The 21,076-nt window shown below is 43.0% G+C and overlaps 1 protein-coding gene across 17 annotated transcripts in view; it reads right to left on the reverse strand.

The window, feature by feature from the left end:
- Positions 1 to 21,076, reverse strand: part of LOC111863401 (plasma membrane calcium-transporting ATPase 3) — a 400,552-nt gene that overhangs the window by 205,884 nt on the left and 173,592 nt on the right. For all 17 annotated transcript variants that reach the window (XM_023849698.2, XM_023849697.2, XM_023849693.2 and 14 more), the window contains one exon: positions 11,671 to 11,728. The gene's annotated coding sequence lies outside the window, so the exon portion shown is untranslated. The remainder of the gene's footprint in view (positions 1 to 11,670; positions 11,729 to 21,076) is intronic.

The following is a 21,076-nucleotide window of genomic DNA, read 5'->3' on the forward strand; positions in this document are numbered from 1 at the left end:
CAATTCGTGTTTATTTACATGCAAACTTAACAGCACAGAGGCCAATTACAAAGTTAGCGCGAATAATAATAATAAATAATAATAATAATAATAACAACAACTTCATGTCCTCGGTTCCAAATTGGCTTTTAATATTCACGTGCCCGAACTGTGTCAAGAATACAGTATATTTGTTATTTTCTTTACACACTAAAACAGTTTTATGACATTGCATATATCAACACGAACACGTTCTGTACGGCTGGAAGCACTTCCTCAGTTATAAACCTTGAAGTCGTTGCACCGCGGTATCTGGATTTAACTGCTGCTGCTGCTGCTGCTGCTGGTGCTTCTGACCCTCCATTTGGCTGTTCTATGGTTATTAGCATCACTGTCGCCGCGTTCTGTGCCTCGGGTTTCGGTTATCAGGTCTGAACGATTTCCTGGAGAGCATTACTTATTCAATTTTTCATCAAGTTAACGATTGGAACAGAAAATTTCGAAGTTGCCCAATATCGATGTACAGGAAAGGAATATAGCTGAAACAAATGTCCCACTAAAACGATCCTTGTAAAAATATGCTGTATGACAGCTCTAACACTTCCACACAGCCAGCAGCGCAAATGTATGCATAACGCTGAATGGGTTACTGGGCACAGAACTCTCAGTGCACACCGCTGTTTATCAGCTCCCATTTAACTTTTTGTTTCCTTGGCACTACAGCCCCAGTGGGCCTAGGCCTACCTCCATGAACTTCTCCGTTCACTTCGGTTTTTCTAGATCTTACACATTCGGTAGGACTCCTTGGGCGGGTGATCAGCTCGTCGCAAGGCCTCTACCTCTACCCCATTTAACTTACCTTTCTTAAATAAACTAAAGTTCCGCTGTTTTGTTATGAGAATTATACTGAACTGAATAGAAACCCGTCTCATTTCAATTCAAGGAAACTTCCACCCAAAACCTGTAAATACTGGCTACTCATATTATTCCCGTTCATACATTTTACATAGACATATTTCGAAGAAATAAAGTTCGCCCGTAATTCAGTAATTTTCAGGCATAACAAAATTGGGAAGGTACAACCCGCACTAGAGTACAAAGAACTCCAAAGGCTTCCATTGTGCGGAAGTAAACTGACAACTGACAGTCGAGGCAGGAGGGAGAGTCGTACTACGAAATCGTTTTCTTATTCCAAGCAATATAATTTGTGCGAGGGACATTTCCTTCGGAACCTTCCACAAAACAGTTAATAAAATAAGATTAGGTTTACGCAGAAGAAAACTTGTACATGTTCCAACAAAAGTCTCACTAACATCGGGGAAAATAAAATATTCCGTACAGACGACTCATTCATTACGGTTCGTTAACGCTATATGATATTAATGCTTCTAAATACAGTTTTCGATAAAACTTCGAGATTGACAGTGTTACCGAAGGTAATAATAAGCGTAATTACCGTATTCAAAGTAACAATAAGTGTGCTGAATTAAGGTAATATAATGAACTGAACGTCTTCGAATTTCACATCTTTCAGGTATAATTGCTTCCTTGCAGGGAAACAACGAAGGTTATTTTAATAATATTTTTTGCATTTTTATTGCATCAGTTCAACGAGGAGTTTGCCAAGCTCTCTTTATATGTTTTTTAATGCTAGTGGGGTGGGACTAAGTCCCTTGTACTGCGGCCACTTCTGGCCTATTGTACCAGCCCCAGATGATAGGTGAGGGTGATTGTGGAGCAATTGGTGGAATGAAGATTGGCAGGGGAAACCGAAGTACTCGGAGAAAACCTGCCCCAGCGCCACTTTGTCCACCACAAATCCCACTTGACCAGACCCGGGATCGAACCCGGGCCGCCGCGGTGGGAAGCCAGCGACTAACCGCTTGAGCTATGGCGCGGCCCTCTTTATAAGTTACTCTTAAAGCTTTTCTAAACTTGAGCACTGTCTTTAGGCACGTCGAAGGAGGAAATGTATCTACCTACCTATCTACCTACCTACTTACCTACATATTTATAGCTCTACAGCCCTTTGTTGGACCTTAGCCGAGTTTCAGTCACTTGATCTTTCACGCAGTTGGTTAAGACTCCTTGGGCCGGGGGATCAGCCAGATTCGAACTCACGATCCGTGTTTCAGCGAGCGGAAACAGTTCATGTCTTAGACCGTGCAGCCACTGTGAACGGCCGAGGGAGAAAATACAGATACCAAAATACACTTTAGTATCTTCATTTTGTTTATTTCATTTTATAAAAAGGCGAAATTATTACAACCAGTTCCGACGCGTTACAACAATCGACTAGCATACAACAAATTTCGAAAGTGGAGTTATAAATAATTCTGAAAGTTTCGGTCGTAAAATGATAAGCAGCGCATGGAAAATATCCGAATTTTGTATCCAAATTTTGCAATTTGAAAGTCAATTTTGCGAAAATATGTTCGAACAAAGTGAAATGCTGACAAAGTCAGCTCTGGAATTCGGAATTAATACGGTCCCTCTGAAAGTTCTGCGTAAATCTCCAGCGGATTGGGCCAGATGACGTTAAGTCCTACTGCAGGGCCACAGGCAACAGAGTCGCAGGCCCACAACTGACTGAACTAACCCTCCGTGGCCTGTAGTCCGCAAGCGAACTATAAGGACCGAGCGACCGCCGCTTGTCGGCGAAGTTAATGCAAACTTCAGTGGATAGAGAGTGTCACGTGGTCAGCACAGTAATATTCGGTTTTCTAGACCGAAGCCGCTGTTTCCTTGAAATGGTTCCTCAGTTATCTTCACGAGGCTGAGTGGACCCCGTTTTAGACCCACTACTCAGAAAAAATCTGGTAGTGCCGGGAATAGAACCCGGGACCTCTGGATCTGTAGTTAGGAACCCTGACCACAAGACCACGGAGGTGGTCTGAACTAACCCTACGACAGCTAAGTTATCCGGGTAACATACTCACTCGCAAAACCCTCAACCTGGTCACCAGAAGAGCAGGCGGGGAAACATATTTCATCTGACGGACCGCCTCTGTGGTCTAGTGGTCAGAGTTCCTGGCTACAGATCCAGAGGTCCGGGTTCGGTTCCCGGTGCTACCAATTTTTTTTCTTAGTAGTGGGTCTGAAACGGGGTCCACTCAGCCTCGTGAAAATAACTGAGGAACTATTTCAAGGAAATAGCGGCTTCGGTCTAGAAAACAGAAAATTATTGTGCTGACCACGTGACACCCTCTATCCGCTAAAGTTTGTACTAACTTCGCCGACAAGTTGCGGTCGCTCGGTTGGTATAGTTCGATTGCAGATTAAAACCAGGAGTTTGTTTTGTTTGTTGGATTTACGATATTAAATTTCTAGAATGTGCGATCAGAACTTCGCATTACCGACACTTTTGCATGTCTTATGCAAATTCGCAGGTACGGTATCTACCCGCACACAAATGTCATGTGCCTAGGTCACATGGTTCGTTTATCACGCTTACCAAACCGAAGGCGGAAAGCAGATTTCGACGGGCTATCAAGTTGTCTCACATCAAAAAAAAAAAAAAACATTATCTTAACAAATTTTAAACATTTTTCCACTATCTGCTATCAAACACTATTCTAGAACACTATGCCAGCACGGCATTTCAGACTGAAATTGCTGGTAGGGAATTATAAGACACAAACGTGAGATGCCCTGCGATGGCATCTTGTTCGTGTTCAGTTTAAATTGGTTAGAAGGTAAGCAGGATAAGGGCGAAGATATGTTCCACCATGCGCCTATCTTTCTTATGAGACAACGGAAGCGCGACAGGTGGATTACCAATCTCCACGACCCGTCCATTACTGAGCTCCTAGCTTCTTCCAGAAAACGACGGGGGAATATAAATTCAGGAAGTAATGGCAAGATCTAACACAGATATCCTGCAGAAGGTCCTTACTGTCTAGGGCTGGGTTCCGTTCCCGTCTCACCTCCTCCACCCACCCACCCACGGATCTTGGCCATAACCTTACTCGGAATCTGCTTATGTAGCCTAACCGTATCCTCACTTCGACCATGAAGATGGAGGCAACATGTTCCTACGAAACGGTATCCACCTATACGAATACGTCAGAACTCAGATGACCACAATCTGAACAGCGTTCTATTAGACTCGGAACGGAACTTGTGCCAATCTTTGCCACGGTAGAAGAAAAATAAGAATTTTCAGTGCTTATAAACTGACTAAATGAATGTAAAGGTCTAAGCAGAACATTGTCCCTTGGGCGAAATCCCAATTCCTGTCGATTTCTTAATCTAAATTTAAACCTCACTCACCTTCACCGGTAAACAGTGGGATAAATGTACTTCCACTTTATTACGGACGTCCCAGCCTCCCTCAATAAATGTACAAACCTTCTCACATCACCACCCACTTCATCAGCCACAGCGCGGCCGGTACGATGCCAATCTCAAGCGGCAAATTTGAACACGGTTCTCGCACTTTGCGAAAATTCCTTGAAATTCAACGGGGAATAATTCATTTCGATTCGTGAATCTTTACAACCTCTTTAGCCTACTTTCCTAAAGTAGTGTGTCTGTTCATCCCCCAAACTTCTGAATACCTGAATTTGGTATGTATATCACGGCACCTGGGCCCATCTCACCAGAGTACTTTTATTTACTGTTAGCGGGGTGGGACTAAGTCCCTTGTACTGCGGCCACTTCTGGCCTATTGTAGCAGCTCCAGATGATAGGTGAGGGTGATTGTGGAGCAACTGGTGGAATGAAGATTGGCAGGGGAAACCGAAGTACTCGGAGAAAACCTGCCCCAGCGCCACTTTGTCCACCACAAATACCACTTGACCAGACCCGGAATCGAACCCGGACCGCCGCGGTGGGAAGCCAGCAACTAACTGCTTGAGCTATGGCGCGGCCCTAACCAGAGTACTTAATAAATCCCTCCTATCAGTCTATGTATCTGTATGTTCAACCCTCCTATCGTTGCTAGGCAAAGGCTCAGTAAACACGTTCCCGCAGCAACGAATACATGCAATAAACAACTTGTTGCAAGCATCGTTCTCTATTCGGGCCGTGCCGTAACAAAGGAAAAGTATGCGATTAGTTCTTCCCTGAACTTCTTGTTTCTTTCTCTTTATCCCTCTCATACTATTATCTCACTTCCTTACGTCTCCTTTTAAACAGTGAATTAAGTTAACGCATTTTTCCTTCGGATGACACAGTTTTGAACGCAGAGCTGCCACTTGTGTTAGGTACACGAAAAATGCTACGGTGTGAGAATGATATACATAGTCACAAACTGCCTCCTCTTTCTTACTTACTTACTTAAGCGGCCTCCGTAGTCTAGGGGTAATGCTCCCCCCTCATGACTCAAGGTACGCGGGTTCAAACCCGGCGGAGGTCGTGGGGACTTTAAGCCGTGGGTCCCGTGTCGTAGATTTACGGCACGTAAAAGATCCTCATGTCTCTAGCAGACCTCTGATCAAAATTAGGCAACAAGTTTCCCGCCCAAGTAGTTTTCAATGCCTCTGGTAGATGGGAGAAATAACAGGAACCGAGGGCCGACCTCGTTGGCTGAACGGGGCTGATAGCACGCACCAGCACCGGTAGGGTATGGCGACAGTAGCAATTAAAGGGGGACGCACAATGTACCAATAACTGGTCTAAGTGCATGGGGAAAACCCATCCCCTCTAATAATAATAATAATAATAATAATAATAACTTACTTACTTACTTATGGAGCTGGGCCCTTCTTGAAGAGCCGCCAAATGTGCAGCTACTCAAGAATTTTCCAGCATTTTATGGATCCTGAAGATTCATTATCGTGTTCACAAGAACCCTCCAGAGCCAGATCAATCCAATCCATACCATCTCATCCTATCTCTCTAAGATCCATTTTAATATTGTCCATCCACCTATGCCTTTGCATCCCAGTGGTCTCTTTCCTTCCGGCTTTCCCACCAATATCCTATATGCATTCATCTTCTCCCCATTCGTGCTACATGCACTGCCCACCTCATCTTCCTTGACTTGTCTCCTCTTACATATGTATATACGAGCAGAAGATTGCGGGCACTGGAGGATCTTTCCCTGGCAGCAAATGTAGATGTGCCATTTATTACAGAGACTATAATTTAAATTTACGCCCCCTATATGTGTCAGTGAATATTAATTAGACACAGATATATACATGTATTTAGATGTGGGTAATGTCGGTCACAGTAGCCGCGCGGTCTACGGCATGCATGAACTGTCTTAGCTCGCTAGGACGCTGGGATCGTGGGTTCAAACCCACTCAAGGCGTGGATGTTTGGTGTGTGTATGCGTTTATTTCGTGTTTGTGTTGTCCTGTGTTTAGGTAGAGGCCTTGCGACGGACTGATCACTGGTCCAAGGAGTCCTACCGTCTGTGTAAAAATTATTATGGAACTGAATAAGAGGTCATGGCCCCGAATGGGCTAGACGAGCCATTGAAAAAAATGTGATATCACGGCGCTCAGAATATATTCCGGCCAGAGAATAAGTTTCAGCCATTTTTACCCAACTGAACGAATAATTTACCAGCATCACGGAACATGACAGTCCTTAAATACGTGATGGTTTCTCATCTGGTAAAGTAATTCTCCTGTATCATATAACCCTGTTCAGAAGTCTGCCACTTGGTCCTATAACGGGACAGTTTAATCCAGACAAAATCCTCGTACAGAATTCTTCTAAGATCCGTTTTAATATCATCCCCACATTAAAGCACGAAGGAAATGTAATTCATTTGTGTAATATAATCGAAATCATTATAAAATGAATTGACAACACCGTCCAGTGTGACTGAATACACAACGAAAGGACATACAACTTGACAATACAAATCCTTAGCGAAGCATATAAAAAGGGGAAAACAACGATGCCCGGACCTCAGTTGATCGCAAAGAACACCACATTCTCCCGTTTTGACAGAAGAGGCATAGAGACACAAACCTCAGCGGTTCAAGATTTCAAATATTAAGAACATTATTAATAACATATTAATTTAAAACACATTTTAAGTTTAACAATTAAAAATCTTTATGCAGAGGTTTATGTATTATGATCTATGTAATAGTTCCTTCGTATGTTGTTATTGCCTTCTGAAGATGGTCACAACTGAGCGAAACATGTAAAGGCACTATATAAACAAATATATACAGAGTCACACTGGACACTGTTGTCAAATCATTTTATAATAATTATCTATTGTGACGGACCAGAACGAATAAAGTTAAAAATAATCGAAATCCTTCTATTATCTGAAATAATCCACATCTCGTGCATTTCTTTTAAAAGTGTCACTGCCAAGCATCGGGAATAGATTTACCTTGGTTCTAAAACTGAACTGGTTTCATTATATCAGAACCCGCACTTTCACAGCAGGTCTGTGTTCTTCTAAGAAAATCGGACATTTGTTAGGTTCCTTCTTCTTCGTTTGCGTAAATAATTCGGAAAGACTGAATTTATAGGAAATGACATGTGATGACTCGTGCCAACTGTGTGCATGGAGTAGCTTAACCTCGCTCAGTTAATTTTAACTGCGCAGCCACAACGATTCGAGCAAACAGTCGTCCGGCCCGATATCAAACAGCCGCTACCACAGTGCAAAATTACGCACAAGTTACATCAGTGAAGGTTTAGTGCCACACGGTGGTGACTGCCGTGTCTTACTGACCTGCATAAAATCTGGATCGCAAAGCTTGAGCGCAGGAGACGTGAGGCAACGTGGCGGGATTGTGTTTACACGCGTCTGCGCCTTCGGCTTCCATAGAAGGAGAGGAATTTCTCGAGTAGCTGTGCGACTGTTAGCTTCTCAACAAGGACTCCGCTTCTAGGAGTTAGGTGAGCCGAGACAGATACATCCACAGTAAAACGTCTATGTATAAGACAGTCCGTCAATAATGCAACAAATTGTTCCTTTTTCCTCCACTTGTACTTTAATACAACATGTTTCGGCCTTAGATGGCCATCTTCATGTGTCTTAATACATCAGAACTGCTACGCTGCATTAATATGCGGTAAAATCACAAGCTGTAGTCCACTTAACAAAATAAAATAAACACGCACAAGCAAGGGACATGTTACAGACTGCAGACGTGACAGAACAACGGGCTAACGAACATAAAAACATGGAGAGAAACAGACAGTTCTAAACAAATGGATGGTACCCCTTGTGAGGTGGAAGAGAATTTCACAAAAGTGACGAAAATTGAAATTTTAATGAATTTTATTTTATTAAGTGAACTACCACGTGTGATTTTACCGCATATTAATGCAGTATAGCAGTTTTTATATATTAAGGCTCATATTAGGCTTATTTTAGACTCAAGTCATCGTCTGGTATATAGAATACAAAAGACCACAACGTTTCGGAGACTGGATCTGTCTGTCCTCAGGTGGATGGGGCAGGATAAACCTACTCAGTTGGGCCCGTTAGAAACAGCTAATGTCAATCACTGGACGAGACTAGCTCTTTCTAACGGGCCCTACTGAGTAGGTTTATCCTGCCCCATCCACCTGAGGACGGAGACAGATCCAGTCTCCGAAACGTTGTGCTTTTTGTCTTCTATATACCAGACGATGGATAGAGTCCAAAATAAGCCTAAGAGTTCTGTACAGCATACACCATCGTCAGAAACCTTTCAAGTCTATTCACCTGAAGATGGCCATCTAAGGCCGAAACATGTGTTAATAGTGTAAGTGGAAGGAAAAGGAACAATATGTTGCATTACTGACAGACTGTACTATACACAGACGTTTTAATATGGCTTGCAACAGGATGCTTAAATACAGAATCCACAGCAGACTTCCCTGTTGGGGGCAGGACCCAATGCTACTATCACGTCTCTTCCTTTCATACCTCGCTCAGTCAATAAGCTCAACTTATGATTTTAATAAACGAATAAATAACATAATATCGCCTATGGATTCCATGACTTCAAGGCAAATGTTGGGACAGCATCTCAGAATATGCCAAAATCATTCCGTCGTAATTTCCAATAGTTAAATGCTGTAATACGAGTAAAAAAAAAGTAAAGCTATCCCTTTAGCAGGCCATGAAGGCCCATAGGGTTGTGAGACGTTGAGTGTCCCACACTTTCTAGACAATCGGTTCAAAGATGGCGGTAAGGTTGTCAGCCTTACGTGGCTTTACTCCCCAGGAAAATTCCTGGAACTCATTTCTGTTAGAGGTTGAGTAAACCCCAGGGCCATAGTGCGGCTGAAAGGATTAGGTCAACTTAAAAAATCCAATGACCTCATCGGGACTTGAACCCGCGACCTTCCGGCTTGCAGCATAGCCCCTTGACCACTACGCTCCATAAAAATAATACATTCTGGTAGGTCAACTCTCAGCAATAGAACCTGAGTGCCTAATTTAAGTTTTAAAACAGTTTAATTACTATTTTATTGACGAACATGACGTATCAAGAAGATATACGGGCATTTAAACCATTCAAGCCTTGTTTATAATTCCATTTCACAATGCTCCTTGTAATTAGTCCTACAGTAAATAACATTTACATTTAAGATGTTTACGGTTCTCATTGCGAAACCATATATATAGTCTAGCTACTGAAATCGTTGTTAGGACGCGCCATAGCTCAAGCGGTTAGTCGCTGGCTTCCCACCGCGGCAGCCCGGCTTCGATCCCGGGTCTGGTCAAGTGGGATTTGTGGCGGATAAAGTGACACTGGGGCAGGTTTTCTAAGAGTACTTCGGTTTCCCCTGCCAATCCTCATTCCACCAATTGCTCCACAATCACACTCACCTATCATCTGGGGCTGGTACAATAGGCCAGAAGTGGCCGCAGTAAAAGGGATTTAGTCTCACCCCACTAGCATTACAAAAATTAAATCGTTCTTAAATAACCCACAACTCATGGCGGTATCAATTCTTTGATCTCTAAGGATGTGACGTAGTGCAGTTTTGTACATAAGTACCCAAATTTTAGAGGAAACTGCTGAATCTTCCACCCTGAAGATGTAGGCAGTGTTTTCCTGCGAAACGCTGGTAACCATTCACCAATTAGACGTCACATGTCAAAAGTCCGTACTACTGGCACTCGCTACAGCGAGGGAATCTTGTACTGCTATCCTACAGCTTGGCGGGGTGACAGCCATTCACTACGAACACAGCTCTGCAACCATGTTGCAATACTCCATATTTACCGGCTGCAAACAACAGGGCCGCGCGGTCTAGGGCGTGAACTGTCTTCGTTCGCTCGAACACTGGGACCGTGGGTTCGAAGCCCACTCGAGGCAGGAATGTCTGTGTGTGCGTTTATTCTGTGCTTGTGCTGTGTTCTGGGCAGGTAGCGGCCTTGCAACGGACTGATCCCCCGTCCAAGGTGTCCTACCGACCGTGTAAAAAAATCAAGAAACTGAAAAAGCTGCCAAGGTCTAACAAAAGGGCTGTACAGCCATAGATAGCTAGGAGTATATAGATATAGAATGGAGAACTGAACCCTTTATCCAACAAATATAGTGGCAAAATATATTTTAGACCTTCAATATCCGTAATGGATGTACCTCAACATAAGTTTCTATCAAATATAAAGGTTCATTCGCTTAGGCAATGAAATGAAGCACTGTCCTAGTTTATCTTTTTGGCATAAACTGATGTCCCTTGATGTTCTGGTAGCGTTAATCCACATAGCAAGCACAATACGTACGGCCGGGAATATGACGGAGAGGTGGTCCTCGTAATGCCCAAGGAATGCCTATATCTTACACAGATGCCAAAATTTCCCTTGATACTTGTCGATATGTGGCCCAACTCTACGCATTAGGTTCTAACCCTTTCACTGATATAACGAACTGAACTTATAAAATTCAAAATAATTTTAAATGTGATATTTTCTTTGTAACTCTGTACACGTTACAGAAGTTTCCTTGTAAATGCAGTAACTTATTTTAGTCATTCCACGCAGTTTCACCTAGTTCTGAAATAAAGAAAGACCGTCACCTTAGCAATTCCTTCCTCTTCACCATTCATTATGACACCCCTATCTCATGAAGACTACGTAACACGTGGAATTCAGCACAGTCATGAAATAACATACGTCCCAACAATCCTCATGTTCTTATTCACACCAACTACACTTTTCTGCTTTTGTTTTACGATGTGCCATTTAAAACCGTATCCAGACTGTCCGTCTACAATGCCACGTTTGGACAGACACCGCAATGAGATATTAACGCTCGTCTAATCACGCCTCGAGCCCCATATGTGCAGTTGGCAGCTTTATGATTTGTATCACGTGACATGCATCCATAATACTGCTCATTATTTCAATAAATGCTGCATTTCAAATACAATATATGAAGCAGACGAATGGACATTTCAAGAAATCGTGTAAAAATGATTTCAGGGAACGGGAAAAAAATGAAGACGATACCGAACTACAGAATATCTTACGGCCTGTATCTTTCAAAATATTGCACTGGTTTCCTTACTGGTTGTGCATACACTCTGGCAAATTAATCGGGTAATTATGAAGCAAAGCTGCAATCAACACTCCAATTTTTCTCTTGTTCTTGTGGTCTCTGGAATCAGAGACTGTTCTGTGTTCAAGATCACCCTCCACTCATAGTAAAAGGATAAGAATTTCAATATAAAAGAAACGGATGTCTTCCAAATTCGAAAGGCCTTCCTATTAATATAAAGGGACCATAAATCTATAGATACGAAGAGAGAGCCACGGTTACTTACCGATTGCCTGCATTCACTGGTCTTATCTGCGGGTCATCGGGAGCGGCGTGTTGCTACTCTGCAAAACAAAGAAACGATTGTAACTAAATCAAAGTGACCCAAGTCTGTGAACTTTGCTACTGCAACAGTAACTTTCCACGCCTCCAATTTTATCGATATCCAAATCAGAAGCACAGGAGAGCAATGCAAGGCCAATGAATAATCACAATCTTCTCGTAATGCTCTTCAAATTCGATTGTTCCTCATTAAAACGATAAATGTTACATGTTTATATTATTTCACTAGAAAAAGGTTCTAATTATCTTTCCCCGCCTGAAGAGCACTCAAAGTATCAATGCATACGAACAAAGGCTTCAACAAGGAGCTTATTTACTTACAAAGTGACGTTCGAACATCGTATCAGGCGCGTTCGGTACTTAAGAAGTATTGTAACAGATAAAAGTTCAAAGCGACAAAAGCAAGAAGATAGGACTGAGTTGAAGTTGCTGGCGTCCATGAATTAAAGGCTTGCCGGCATTTCCGCAACCCGCTAATGGTGTGCAAAACGTTCAAAGTTCATAGAGAGGTTGGGGCACACCGTAAAAGCATTCCGAGAGGAAAAGTTACAGGAAAAACTTACTGTATTACATGAACGTTGCTTCCATATGCAGCAATGTTGCAGTGGACTAGAATAAGGTTAGAATTACAAAACTTAGCAATTTTGGGGCTAAATGTCTATTTCCACTCTGAACTTTCAAGCTAATGAATGTGGATTCCCAACGTAATAGATATACTAAACTAAAAACTAAACTCCGTGGCTTAAGTCCGCAAGCGAACTATACCCACCGACCGACCGATTGAGGAGCTATTTCAAGGAAATAGCGGCTCCGGTCTAGAAAACCGAAATTAACGGCCGTGGGGATTCGTTGTGCTGACCACGTGGCACCTTCCATCCGCTAAAGTTCGCATTAACTTCGCTGGCAAGTGCCAGTCACTCGGTCGGTAATAGGTATACAGCTCAGTGCAAACGCTTAATCAACTCTTTGTACATTTCAAGAAAGTCTATATGTCAGCGTAGAAAAACGTATTGCAAAATATCACACAATTATCTTCAGGTCGATAATACACATGCATTGACTTTACTCGCAAATGCATATTACGTTTTTTAGAGCTACTATCTTCTTCATAATGATGAGTTCATATATACCGAACTAAACTAAGCTACCTGCGAGACAACCAACTCGGGCTTACAAGCAATACAGCGCTATCGCTGATTTACAAAATTTACAGTTTACCGTCACACACGCACTAGGATTCCCAGTCTTCACTAGCCGTATCCTGGCAACGGAATTAAACAGTTTCACTGTCACTTCAAATCACACATGGTCTAGTGACACTGCCTTTGGGTGAGTAGTGCACATGCATTCTATTTCAAGCAACACATCAGCCTTGCAAGTACGAGATTTATGACAAAAATCGTATTTCGTAACAAGGTTGGACAAATAAATTAGGCATAATGTCACCGGAGGCTGGGAACAGCTTTCGTAATTTCTCGTCCTTGTTCACTTTGAACGAAGTACTACATGGTCAGTGAATTTTCCTTTACATTCTACGAAACAGTGAGATTCATTCTAAGTGTGTAAGGGAGGCACGTGGCCAAAATGATTCAGAAACTTCCAGACTTCACTCTGTCTCTCTGATTTTACCCATGGTACTTTAATTTTAGCTTCTGACAAGCAAGAGTATACGTACTCTTCCGAATCCTCTTTTCCAGCCCGTCTGATGCAGAAATGTGATATCTTCTGTGGAAAAATAGAGCATCTGTTCAGTCGATCTGGTATGTATCGTCACGCGTAGGGGTTCTAGATTGGATGACTGGATTTACTGCACCTTACACATTCGCATAGTTTGGGACTACATATAATATATCTTTGTCGCTATTCTACACACCGTACAGTTCACCGTTACACACATCAGGGTTCTCAGTCTTCACTAGTCGTATCCTGGCAACGGATTTATCAGTCTCGTTGTCACTTCAAATCACACAAATGGTCTTCTTTTCACGTCCTAATTCCCTTTCTTGACCTTATTCTGCAACTGCCAATTTCGAAGACTCGACTCAATTCAATTCCTCTGCTCGCGCAAGGTCATATCCCGAAAGGCTAGCGTTCAGAAACTCGTCTCTTCACTTCACTGCTACCTGGGCGTAATCTTCCATAAGAGGATTACGTGGAGACTTCACATAGAAATGATTGAAGCCAAGGCCTTCAGAACATTTATTAGAATCTACTCCCTATTCAAACGTGAGCGTTTAAACGCAAACACTAAACTATCCCTCCATAAGGCACTGATCAGATCAGTAATGACTTACGCTTGTCCCGCCTGGGAATTAGCGGCAGACACCTACCTCCTAAAATTGCAGCGCATGCAAAACAGGGTCTTGCGCATCACTGGAAATTTTCCAAAATGCACACCAGTCCGCGACTTGCACACAGCTTTCAACTTTCCGTATGTATACGACTATATAACAAAATTGTGCAGACGACAAGCAGAAGTCATACAAAATCATGAGAATGAACATGTTCGTGGTATAGGACAAGGTGAAGCCAGACATAGAAAATATAAGAGGCTTAAACTTGGCAGTGGTCAAGCTTATGGCCGTTCAAATGACTAAGTTTCCGTTGTAGCATAAGAGCTGTAAGTTAGGCATGCTCTGCTCTGTAAAGCCTGTACTGAGAGAGGGATTGTGTGTAAAGCAAAAGGAAGAGTTTTCGATAACACATTATATGTGCGAAATATACACTTGACGAAAGGTCAAGTGTATTCATAAGAGACAACCCCATCTTCTCGTCAGAGAGGGTGTTACATAAGGACTATTACCGCAAGAGTTCAGTTGGAAAAAAAAAATCTCTGGTCGTGGGCATCAAGGGGCCTGATGCCAAAACGAACTGACTGGCGGCAAACCGCCAGTCGTAAAGTAACTCTCTCTCTCTCTCTCTCTCTCTCTCTATACTAGGTCGGAGTCAAAGTCACATTGCGACTGACAGTCAGTCAGTCAGTAAGTCTTGGTGTCGAGCCCCAAATATTAATTATTATCGTTTGACAGTTACGGTCTTGTTTCTGTGAGGCGCCTTCTCTCTCTCTCTCTTCTCTTTTGCATATGCTGCTGGCCCTTGCCAGCGCAGTCTTTCTCGGGTCCGAGTCCCTTGGGACTCGCGACCATATTTTACTGTCTCAGAATTGAGACTTGAGAGAGAGACAGAGAGAGAAAGAGAGAGGCGCACACACACTTACGGATCATCTTCAGAGGGAACATCAATACTTATTCGGAAACCACCATCACAATAGGTGTTCTGATTGCTAAATTACATACACACATAATGCCTGGAATACACAATGTACATAATATTCAACTTTTCACAATCACAGCAGCCTTCCTGGTATTAAAACTTCTAAAGTGTTTAAAAAATTTTATACTAGGTCGCTCTTCTGTGTCCTTTTATAGACCCTCGACACGGACCACACAGAAAATATAGCTTTTATTGTTAAAGAGGCGTGTTGACTGGTCCGTTACCTACTAATGGACGTCTTTCTGTAGCATGGCTACACTTCGTGGGAATGTGTTTACCAAGTCGTTGCCTAGCAATGGCTATACACGTCATAACATCGAACCAACGTTAGCAACCGCTTTCTCACCTGCTATAGTTGGTATTCACTTCCGTTAAGTCAATGCTGCTGGCTAAACATGGAACAATCTGCTCACATTTACCTTATCTCTTACGTCAGCCCACAGATGTGGTACGGGAAATAAAACCAGACATTAACATAAATTCTGCCAAACATGTTATTAGAGACCATCAAAGTGACCTCACGGACTGAAGGGCCCAACAAGTTTGCATGTCGGCTTTGCTCTGTGTTGTGCAGGTAGAGACCTCGGGTGCCCAAGGATGTACAGAAGACTCATCACTTCAGAAAACGCTCAGATAAGGAAAGTTATCAGGAAAAATTCAAACATATAACACCAACGCAAAAGTGACGTTAACAGTACGGTAAAGAGGTCAAGGCAGTGAATAACAATAGATAAAACGTCACCGAAAGGGTTCTGGATGCTGCACGCATTACAAAACTAAATCAACGAAATGCAGACATATAGAAAAATTAATGCATCAAACCTTATCCGTAAAATTGGAGGAAACAAAAAGAGACGACCACATTACATGTAAAACACAGATGAACCGAATACCAATATAGTTAACAGAATATATACGACTACAGTGCACTGGAGCGAAGAATTTTGAGTGCCCTGAGACAAAAACGAAGACTAACAGCATCTGAAGGCTTCAAAAACAAGAAATCAAACTTCCAGTTCACCATAATGATGAAAACCAATTTATCTTTGCTAACGGATCAGTGGGCTATTATCGAAAATGGGCATTTCCCATACTGGGGGGCCCTGTTTCCATTCCGACTGTCTGCACCCACAAATTCCCACTGGTCCCTGGTTAATGTTCACTGTGAAATCAACATTTTGCATACAAGAACTGAAATGAAAAAGCAGTTTTCGCGCACACTGCCATTAGTAGATGTGAGAAGCTCCCAACTCAGGCCACAGCGTGTTTCAGTGTTTTCTTTTCGTCAAAACAGGCTATAAATCACTTGGAGTAGGATACAAAACCGAAAATAAGGATATCAAAAGCTGCTTAATATGACGAGCCATTCTCACTTGCCTAATTTACCGGAAAATATGATCCAGCACTAATTACAAGGATGTACGTACCGAAATTTTGAAAGTTCTATGAACATCCGAACCACATTCAAATTCTACATTAATCTTCTCTACATAATAAACAGCATCGGGACATGAAGTATTCATGCAACCTACAGTCTTGTAGTGACACTTCTCTGGGGCTCAGAAACTGAGATTTTGCAAGGGATTGGCAGATGGTTAGCACGACATCCGCCCAATGGACGATAAAACTGAAATTACTAAATATTATTTTCTTTCAGAATGCACTATGCCTTTAGTCTTCATAAACATGCAGCCTTACTAACTGTTCCTTATTCATAAAAAAACTCCGTGTCTTTAGTCCGCAAGTGAACTATACCGACCGAGCGACCGCCGCTTCTCGGCGAAGTTTAGTGTCAACTTTTGCGGATAGAGGGTGTCGCGTGATCAGCGCAACGAATCCCCACGGCCGTTAATTTCGGTTTTCTAGACCGGAGCCGCTATTTCCTTGAAATAGCTCCTCAGTTATCATCACGAGCCTAAGTGGACCCCGTTCCAGACCCATTACTTCTCCGAAAAAAAAAATCTGGTAGCGCCGGGAATCGAACCCGGACCTCTGGGTCTGTAGCCAGGAACGCTGACCACTAAGCACAATAGAGCACTGTAAGACGCGGTGCAGGGGCCAAGGAGGCCTACCCCTCATACATTCATTCACATTCAACGCTGACCACTAGACCACAGAGGGGGTCATAATTTAATTTTTTCTTCTAGTGAAATGGCGCAGCCGGTATAGCGACTGGCTATGGGCTAGACGACCGAGGGGTCGGGGTTCGAATCTCGGTAGTGGAAAAAATTTTCACTTCTCCATGTCTGGGGCCCATCCAACCTCATATCCAATGGGTACCGGAAGCTCTTTCCCTGGGGGTAAAGCGGCCGAGGTGTGAAGCTGACCACTCACCTCCAACTAGTGCCGAGGTCAAAAAATGTGGGTCTATACATCTACTCCCCCATATGTCTTCATGGCGTAGTGTTTAATTAGTTAAACCTGGGACTTCAACTTTTAGTGCAGTAATTTGTCTTTTCAGCCAACCTAGCGTTCAAAAACGTTATCATCCTTCGTCCTTTCATTGAGACACAGGCATATACAATTCGTGATGGACTCAGGGCTCAGCAGGGTTGTCTTTTTGCGATTATTCTCCGCGCACAGGCTGCATACATGGCACAAGTACGGCGGCCTCTGGACGCAGAGAGTGGCGAGGAAGGTAGTAAGCATACAAAGGAAATGAAACAGCGACGTGACGGCGTAGTTACAGATATGCCCGCAAACGGAAGCCGCTGATTACCACTCGGTTTACTGACGAGACATATAACACAGAATTTGTACTGTCACGAAGATGGATTTCTAACTTCTCACTGCATCTCTTGCTTGTCTGTACACAATTTTACCTTGCAGTTTACTTAAAACAGGAGGCGGATATGAATCGATACTGCATGGTAGCTCCTATCACCAAACTAGATTTTCCACACTCAACCTCTCCCGTATGCCATTATCGTGTCAGCAAACTTATGCGCACGCGCCCTGACAGGGAAGTGTGATAGACGGGAGTCGCCCTCAGCCCAGTAGAAACTCAGCGGCCACCATGAAATAAAAGGACAGAAAATCAGCACAGCACTTCAGTCCAATGAGTTGGCTGTAATTATTAAATAAAAAACCTGCGAGCATTCAGGAGGTAAAAGCAGGTTGATTTTCACGCGAACATAAAATGTCTATTAGCAGATGCTGGCAACATCCCAAGAACTACAAAACCACGAAATGTCTAACATGGACAGAAAACAGGTCCCAGACACAGTACTGAAATTTGAGTTTCTGCTGGCTGCGTAAAATTCTAAAGCGTTCTTCACGATTCAAATATGATATATGAGGGGCGTGCAACAGATAAGGGAACTCATCTCTTTTGTACTGATACAGTACGCTGCACAAATCTGACATCTGGTGGCGGAGGTGTTAATTTTAGCGTTCATTTCTCTCGATTCTGAAGATAATGAAAAAGGGTGATATGCAGCAGGGCAATGTTCAAATTTCTAACCGGTGAAGGGGTCCCAAGCTTTGGGATTCATAAACGGTTGTCTGCAGTACACAAAACGAGAGTAAAGTAAAGCTATCCCTGTGACAGGCCATGAAGGCCCATAGGGTTGTGAGATGTTGAGGGTCCCACATTATCTAGACAATCGGCTCAAAGATGGCGGTAAGGTTACTCCTGTGAATATCCAGGGTATTAGAAACATTTCTGGTAGGCGGTATAATGCCACCACAGTTCACTAATGCAGACATCTGCCTTGTTGAAACATACGTCCTGATTTTTATGAAACGTTAATCAACTCCGTCCACTGTGATTGATAAAACCTTTTTTACTTTCCTTTTTAATCTTTCATCCTTGACATGTTTCGGTCTTAGAGACAATCTTCAGAAGGATATATCAATACAGGCAGAAACTACTATTACAATACATACACAAATACGTATATAAAAACTATCCCTGTAACAGGCCGTGAAGGCCCATTGGTTTGAGAGACGCTGATGTTCTCACATTATCTAGACAATCTGCTCAAAGATGGCGGTAAGGTTGTCAGCCTTAAAATATCATATGTCTTGAATATAAAATTCGATCCTTCAACAACTACAGCGATGTGCCTGAATAAAGAACATATTGCTAGTGTAACGGACCAGGATCAACCAAATCAAACCGTACCCTGAAAAAAAAAGACTCGGAAATGCTTCAGCGCCAGCTCCCGGCAATTTACATCGCTTTTAGATCGCCGAAAAGATCGACGAGAGGTCAAAGTCCGATAAAGTAGACCAAACCGAGAAGAATGTCAGTTATCTCACGCAGAGGCTTCTGCGCAACTGAGTCTACAAAGCTGGTAGGGCTAGGCACAGGTGCGAGCAACTGCAGTTGAATTATGGATAAAAATGGAGATGTAAATGTACACTCCGCGTAAGGTAAAGGTAAAGTTGTCCTTGTGCTTTACTAATTAAGCACTACTCGCCATGGAGGTGTATAGGGGAGCGGATGTATAGATCCACATTTTCTTGACCTCGGCACTAGTTGGAGGTGAGTGGTCAGCTTCACGGGCCGGTCGCTTTATCACCGGTACCCAGTGTATAGGAGGTTCGATGAACCCCAGCGCCGGTATGGACGATTAGAGAAGAGAAAATTCTTGACTCTGCCGGGACTCGAACTCGGACTCCTCGGTCTGTACACTCGTCAAACTGAAAATATTATGACGACTACACGAAAGGGACGGTAAAGGAGATAATCCGTTACTGATGTCTCAGTCTCCCTGCAGAGAGCGTCCTTACATAAGAATCAGTATAAGGTCCTGTGAATGCTACGGAAGATAGTGGCTCTATTCCCATGGTCATTTACACTTTCCCTTTGTTGCAGCGCCTGTAATTCTCGACTACCCAGACACATGCAGGCCTGCGTCACCAGCGCTGTCCTGTTGTTACATTTTGTGACATTTAGTCCAATGAACACAGTTCCTGGCTACTGATTCAGAGATCCGGGTTCCATTCCCAGCGCTACCAGATTTTCTGAGAAGTAGTGTGTCTGGAACGGGGTCCACTCAGCTTCGTGAGGATAATTTAGAAGCTACTTGAATAAAAAAGTAGCGACTCCGGTCTAGAAAACTGAGATTAATGGCCGTGGGGATTCGTTGCGCTGACCACGCGACACCCTCTATCCTAAAGTTGGCACTAACTTCGCCGACAAATGGTGATTGCTCGGTCGGTATAGTTCGCTTGCGGATTAAACCAAGGGCTTTTTTTTATTTAGTACAGTATTTAACATTATATGGCCGGTCACGGTAGCCGAGCGGTCTAAGGCATGCACTGTCTTCGCTCGCTTGGAAGCCGGGATCGTGGGTTCGAATCCCACTCAGGGCATGGATGTTTTTGTGCGTTTTTCTGTGTTTGTGTACAGGTAGAGCCCTTCCGACGAGGTGATCACCCGCCCAAGGAGTCCTACCGAATGTGTGAGATCTAGTAAACCGAAGTGAAACGGAGAGTTTCATGGAGGTAGGCCTAGGCCCAAATGAGGGCTGTAGCGCCAATGGAAAAAAATTAACATTATATGCTAGCAACCTTGACGTCCAGTAGTGTTTCATACTATCACCACCACCACCAACAACAACAACAACAACAAAAAGGCTACTTTGTGGTAAAATCTACAGATATCTGTAAATTTTTTCTAATACAGTATTCATCGTGACGCTTGAGCTGTGGCATGCTGGATACATCCGATATATCTTTCCCAATTAGCAATTCTTGAATGTATTTGCAGTTTTTAACGTTAGAACAAAAGCGAAAAAATCACCTAACGCTACGCCACTTTTACACCCATGTCTTAAAATAGGTCAGGGCCACAATTTAGTCAGTCCGTCAAGAATCCTAAACGTTTACATCACATATCTAAGACATCATCAGTACGTGGTTAAGCGCACGGACAACTTTACATTACAACCTTGGTCTTCGCCAGCATGGAAACAGAATGATGACTTCGAAATTTATACCAATAAATGTTTCGTACCGTCCGATTTCATGTCTGGTTAATCAAAGTAGGAAGTTACATAATACTCCTGTAAAAAAAAAAGCTTTCTTTTTTAAATTCGCTTAGTGGGGGGGGGGGGGTGGACAAAGGT

The sequence above is a fragment of the Cryptotermes secundus genome, unplaced genomic scaffold (genome assembly GCF_002891405.2).
Source record: "Cryptotermes secundus unplaced genomic scaffold, Csec_1.0 scaffold792, whole genome shotgun sequence".
NCBI lineage: Eukaryota > Metazoa > Arthropoda > Insecta > Blattodea > Kalotermitidae > Cryptotermes > Cryptotermes secundus.